The following is a 7,411-nucleotide window of genomic DNA, read 5'->3' as shown; positions in this document are numbered from 1 at the left end:
CTTTATCCAAGCCCAGCGGGGGCTGAAGACGTCCATCATCGGTCTGAAGTCTTGATCCAAACTGCGGCTGAAGAGGTCCATCATCGGGCAGAAGTCTTCCATCCTATCCAGGCAGAAGAGGAGATCGGGACCGGTAGACATCTTCATCCAAGCGGCATCTTCTATCTTCTTCCATCTGACGACGAGCGGCTCCATCTTCAAGACCTCCGGCGCGGATCCATCCTCTTCTTCCGACATCCTAACACAGAATGAAGGTTTTTTTTAAGGGACGTCATCCAAGATGGCGTCCCTCGAATTCCGATTGGCTGATAGGATTCTATCAGCCAATCGGAATTAAGGTAGGAAAAATCTGATGGGCTGATTGGATCAGCCAATCGGATTGAACTTGAATCTGATTGGCTGATTCCATCAGCCAATCAGAATTTTTCCTACCTTAATTCCCATTGGCTGATAGAATCCTATCAGCCAATCGGAATTCGAGAGGGATGCCATCTTGGATGATGTCCCTTAAAGGAACCTTCATTCTGTGTTAGGACGTCGGAAGAAGAGGATGGATCCGCGCCGGAGGTCTTGAAGATGGAGCCGCTCGCCGTCGGATGGAAGAAGATAGAAGATGCGCTTGGATGAAGATGTCTACCGGTCCAGATCTCCTCTTCATGCCTGGATAGGATGAAGACTTCTGCCGCTCCGGATGTCTTCTTTTGGTCCATCGGTGCCCGGCTGGGTGAACACGACTCAAGGTAGGGAGATCTTCAGGGGCTTAGTGTTAGGTTTATTATAGGGGGTTTGGGTTAGATTAGGGGTATGTGGGTGGTGGGTTGTAATGTTTGGGGGGTATTGTATGTTTTTCTTTCAGGCAAAAGAGCAGAATTCTTTGGGGCATGCCCCGCAAAAGGCCCTTTTAAGGGCTGGTAAGGTAAAAGAGTTTTTCTATTTTTATTTTAGAATAGGGTAGGGCATTTTTTTTATTTTGGGGGGCTTTGTTATTTTATTAGGGGGCTTAGAGTAGGTGTAATTAAAATTGTTGTAATATTTTTCTAATGTTTGTAAATATTTTTTTATTTTTTGTAACAGTTCTTTTTTATTTTTTGTACTTTAGTTAGTTTATTTAATTGTATTTATTTGTAGGTATTTTATTTAATTAATTTATTGATAGTGTAGTGTTAGGTTTAATTGTAGATAATTGTAGGTAGTTTATTTAATTAATTTAATGATAGTGTAGTGATAGGTTTAATTGTAACTTAGGTTAGGATTTATTTTACAGGTAATTTTGTAATTATTTTAACTAGGTAGCTATTAAATAGTTATTAACTATTTACTAGCTATTGTACCTGGTTAAAATAAATACAAAGTTGCCTGTAAAATAAATATAAATCCTAAAATAGCTACAATATAATTATTATTTATATTGTAGCTATATTAGGGTTTATTTTACCAGGTAAGTATTTAGCTTTAAATATAAATAATTTATTTAATAAGAGTTTATTTATTTCGTTAGATTTAAATTATATTAACTTAGGGGGGTCTTAGTGTTAGGGTTAGACTTAGCTTTAGGGGTTAATAAATTTAATAGAGTAGCGGTGTGGTCCGGTCGGCAGATTTGGGGTTAATACTGAAGTGTTGTGTCGGTGATGTTAGGGAGGGCAGATTAGGGGTTAATACTATTTATTATAGGGTTATTGAGGCGGGAGTGAGGCGGATTAGGGGTTAATAACTTTATTATAGTAGCGGTGAGGTCCGGTCGGCAGATTAGGGGTTAAATAATTGTAGGTAGGTGGCGGCGACGTTGGGGGTGGCAGATTAGGGGTTAATAAATATTATGTAGGGATCGGCGGTGTTAGGGTCAGCAGATTAGGGGTACATAGGGATAACGTAGGTTGCGGCGGTGTGCGGTCGGCAGATTAGGGGTTAAAAAAAATTAATAGAGTGGCGGCGATGTGGGGGGGCCTCGGTTTAGGGGTACATAGGTAGTTTATGGGTGTTAGTGTACTTTAGAGCACAGTAGTTAAGAGCTTTATGAACCGGCGTTAGCCCAGAAAGCTCTTAACTCCTGGCTTTTTGCTGCGGCTGGAGTTTTGTCGTTAGATTTCTAACGCTCACTTCAGCTACGACTCTAAATACCAGCGTTAGAAAGATCCCATTGAAAAGATAGTATATGCAAATGGCGTAGGGGGATCTGCGGTATGGAAAAGTCGCGGCTGGAAAGTGAGCGTTAGACCCTTTCCTGACTGACTCTAAATACCAGCGGTAGCCCAAAACCAGCGTTAGGAGCCCCTAACGCTGGTTTTGACGGCTAACGCCAAACTCTAAATCTAGGTGATAGTGTGTAGTAGTCCCCAAGGATGCCTCTAATATATAGAGGTTCTGGCAAAAGTCTCTATTTATGTATATGGATACTCGTATAAGATCTCCAAATACGTACCGTGGAGCTAACATACAAAGTCCTGGTACAAACAATGCGCTTAAAATAGTGGTGGCTATATTATGTACTAATAGTCACAACATATAAAACACTTGAGATAAAAAAAGGCAATAAAAATAAAAATGGCTGCCGGAAATAGAGTGCTAGAGTGGGCTAACAGGAATTTTATTTCCGGCAGCCGTTTTTACTTCCACATCCATTTAGAGTGGGACTGCATACCAAGTGATGTGAAAGAACTGTGATTCATTGTTATTTGGAATCCATCCTCATTTATAGAGATATATTGTATCAGTGCGCTATTGTTTGTATTATTCGAGCAGCACAATCCTTTTCTATGCTTATATTAGCAACTACAAAGTAGTGTGAATTACAATAGTACATTACTAAAAAAAAAATTATCTTAGAAATACATATACTGTAACAAGAGTACTATATTTGGAGGGTTTTAAGCGATGGTGAGGTTTCTTGAATTATATATATATATCTAAAAAGAAAAAAATTCTTCTAGTGAAGAACATAGGAATTTCAAGTATTCCTAATGCATATTCAGATTTAGCACAGTTGATCTAGCGCAGTGTAGTTTTAGCGCTCGATCGATAAAAGAAAAGGATTTCTTTAGCACTCCCCATAGAAGAAGATAATATCCGAAGTCCTGAAGTTAGCGGGTTTGAGTCTTTTGCTCTCGAGCTAACATTTTACTTTTAACTTGTAATACATGCGCAAATCTGGCCTTGCTATTTTTTTATTTTGAGCGCAGTTACCTCATGAAAACTTTCTTAGTTTCATTAACTTCTTTTTATAAATCCAAAGAAATAATGAAATTAATATTTGTGACTAACAGATGCAGAATGTAAGGCACAACTTTAGAACTCCTGACAGAACAAGATAATAGGTTTTGCTGATTTACAACACATATCAGACAACATAATCATTCATTATTTATGCATGCTATTTTTTTTTTAAATACTATTTGAAAAGTCAAGCCAAAGGGGCATATTTAACAAGCTCCGTATGGAGCTTGATGCCCCGTGTTTCTAGTGAGCCTGCAGGCTCGCCAGAAACAGCAGTTATGAAGCAGCGGTCACAAAGACCGCTGCTCCATAACCTGTCCGCCTGCTCTGAGCAGGCGGACAGACATCGCCGGAAATCAACCCGATCGAGTACGATCGGGTTGATTGACACCCCCCTGCTGACGGCCAATTGGCCGCGAGTCTGCAGGGGGCGGCGTTGCACCAGCAGCTCTTGTGAGCTGCTGGTGCAATGCTGAATATGGCAAGCGTATTGCTCGCCGTATTCAGCGAGGTCCGGCGGACCTGATCCGTACTGTCGGATCAGGTCCGCCAGACCTTGATAAATAGGGGCCAAAGCCTTCCTGTTAAGAAAGAGCAACCAACAAATTGCTGGAGGAAATTAAAAAAACACCTTCAAGTTATGAAGGACAACTTCCTATATGGGCTAAGGAACAAAATAAAGCTGCAGCACAAAATGAACGGCTGAAACAAATATTACATTCTCAGTAGTATACACGGCTCTGATGCAGAGGTAAAGAGACCCTTCTTCACAGAATCCAGGGCCTAATTTTCAAGTGTGGCCCTGGAGATCTGTAAAAGAGGTTGTATTAGCTCACTCCCCCTGACTTGGACAGGATTTACCTGTATAGTAGCATTAGCATGGCCGAGGAGTCTATATAGGTATAGGTAATGCTCCTGATTTAAAGAATAATGTTCATGAATTATATTCGTTATTCTTTAAATTAGTGCATTCATTTGGATGTTCATTTTATTAAAACAAAACAAATTGACAGTTGTAACAAAACAAATGCACGTTCCTATTCTTTAGGAATCTTATTGTAAAGGAGGTATGTAAGCTCAAAAGAGTGCGTATGTCAGAATCACTAAATGATAGCAGTTTTGCAAGAATGCTTTTAACAATGTTATATTTGTAAAATCACTGCTGTCATCGACTGCTCAAAAGCATCACTGCTGCCATTTAGTGCTTCAGACATGAGGACACTTCCTACCTGGGTATGCTCTTCAATAAGGATACCATAAGAACAAAGTAATTTTAATAATAGAAGTAATTTGGAAACTTTAATAAAACTATATACTCTATCTTAATCATGAAAGAAACATTTTGGGTTTCATGCCCCTTTAAAACAGTGGAAATTGGAAAACTAATTTTCAGCATCCCTAATTAGACACAATCAAGACAAATAAGATAAACATACACACCAGGGGTTTTAATTTTTTTTGCAAATCATTAATTGACAGATTTAAACACTGTCAACACATTTATTATGTATGTAGGTATTTTTTTGCCAAAATGTTTTCAGTAAATAATTGCTGGTTGCAACAAATGATTAATATTCCCTATAAATGCTTTTAAATTAAAACACTAAAATCGGTTTCAATTTAAATTAAAGCCAGATATTGTTAAAGTTTTACTATATTAGCCATGAGACCCATGGGCTACCATCTGTTATCTGCTTCTAGATAGAGCAATAGAACATGCTAAGTTTGTATTGTCGCCGCTTTTTGACACTAGTAATTGTAACTGAGTTTGCAGTATGCGTTGGATGTTTTGCACTAAATCTTACAAAAAGTTTAGAGTTTTTTTCCTTGCTAGATAGTAGATATGTATTTTCTGTGTTGTTGCTTGGCTTGACAAGTGTTCAGTATTAAACCAGAGAGTCATCCATCTAGCTTCATGCATGAAAAGGACAAATAACTGCCCACTCTTTACGTCCCTTACAAATTTTATCATCGTGCAGAATCTTCTTGTTGTGGCTGTTACTGATAGCCATGGTATAAAATGACTACTCTGGTAGCCAAATGGGTAAAATAATTTCTCTTTGTCTCTTTTTGTCAGCAAAGAGGTATACAATCAGTGCTCTATGAATGTTACTGTCAGTCCAGGGGTAAAATTGCAGCTTTGCGTGCGTTACTAGCAGCCAATAGTACTAAAAGAAAAGAAATCACTGTTCTGTGTGAACTACTGACAGCCAAGAGCGATAAAATTAGAGCTTAGCGCAGGCATTCCAACTTTGAAAGACATTTCATAGTGTGCATTCATTTGCATATTTCAGAATGTGTTGCCACCGAGAGAAATCTACTATAGTGTACAAACTGGTTGCTTTCTTAGCATTTCTATTTGAGTCTTAACATTATTTGTTCTAAATGATTACTTGATTTTGTGAGTTGCTATCAGATATTATACTATACAATGATTATTTCTTGTTGTATTCATACATATTTTAATTTTGATTTAAAATTAAATTAATTTAGATTTTAAATTTGTTAAATATTTCTGAGCCAAGGTTCCCATAGAAAAAGTTGCATGTGTGATTTTGTAATATTGATGATTCATAGTGTGATCTGGAGAACAGACCTCAAATAGTGTGTCACCCTTAAAGGGCCATAATACCCAAATGTTTAAACACTTGAAAGTGATGCAGCATAGCTGTAAAAAGCTGATTAGAAAATATCACCTGAACATCTCTATGTAAAAAAGAAAGATATTTTACCTCAAAAGTTCCTCAGTAGCCACCTCCCATTGTAAAGGATTTCTAAGCAGCATTTTAGTGTGTCTGTCCTGGGACATCTGAAGGGATGAGCATCGTGCACTCTCATATTATTTCACCAATCAGGTAAAGGAAGCTTACTATGTAATCTCATGAGAGTTAAGTCAAATCTCATGAGATCACAGTAAGAGTTCATGACCTCAGCACTGCTGATGCTGATTGGCTGCTGTTCATTTCTTCATTTTTTTTTAATTTTTTTACCTGCAGCTGGGAGCAGCTGAGTATAACTTTTTACACAGAACTTACTCTGCTGAGCTGAGGAAATTGTGAGGTAAAATATCTTCCTTTTTTACATAGAGATGCTCAGGTGATATTTTCCTGTCAGCTTTTTACAGTTATACTGCATCAGTTTCAAGTGATTTAGCATATGAGTATTATGTCCCTTTAATAAGTATCAATTGATTCAAGCTGAAATGCAAGCCACTATTCAAAATCAAGTGGTTTAGGGGTGAATCAGCCAATGAATGATTAAATATTGCTGGAAAATGTACTTGCTTCCAATATTTCACACTTCATGCAGCAATATTAGCTTGAAATGCCATTCAGAAAATAAAGCCATATTGCTGCAAAACTTCGCCACCTACTTCTTTTCAAGCATCTTTGCAAACAATGGGGAAAATAGAGCTTGACAGTAGTGCAAAAAAGTATTTGTATTTGGATAAGGCATCATTTTAGTTTTGGTCCAATTCAAATTTTCATCTTTGTTATGTATCTGAATACGCAGAATACCCCTTAAAGTGACACTGAACCCAATTTTTTTTATTTTGTGATTCAGATAGAGCATACAATTTTAAGCAACTTTCTAATTTACTCCTATTATCAAATTTTCTTCATTCTCTTGGTATGTTTATTTGAAAAGCAAGAATGTAAGTTTAGATGCCGGCCCATCTTTTTTCAAACTCTGCTTGAAAACACTGCTTGTTGTTTTCAAGCACTGCTTTAAAATTCTGTGCCATTCCTGCAAATATTGAGAGGCATATTTTCCCTGCATTTCTTTTTAAATAAAAATGAAAATATGATTTAAAATATGCAGAGTGTCTTGCTGTCCACAGCTATGTTGTTAACGGACATCTAATTTTTTTTTTGGCTGTTGGCTCGGATACATAATAAGAATTCAATTATCAATTAAATAATTGTGATTTTAGTATATTAAGCAGATAAATAAAGCACATTCTGCTTGTTAGAGAAATAAAACTTTATCTGGTTTAAAATATTTTTGTTAAACTGATATATTACAAGCTCATACTTTTTATGGTCAAGTTTTTCTCCAGTATAACCATTTTTTTCTTGGTTTTACTGGAATGTTTTTTTTTCTAAATTCAAATTTAGACTTGCACATTTACATCTACAGGGTAATATTCTAATATTCTGTGAAACATTAAAGCTATATTTAGAACCACATAATAGTT

The sequence above is a fragment of the Bombina bombina genome, chromosome 5 (genome assembly GCF_027579735.1).
Source record: "Bombina bombina isolate aBomBom1 chromosome 5, aBomBom1.pri, whole genome shotgun sequence".
NCBI classification, from domain to species: Eukaryota; Metazoa; Chordata; class Amphibia; order Anura; family Bombinatoridae; genus Bombina; species Bombina bombina.
Note: the sequence above shows the minus strand (reverse complement) of the source record.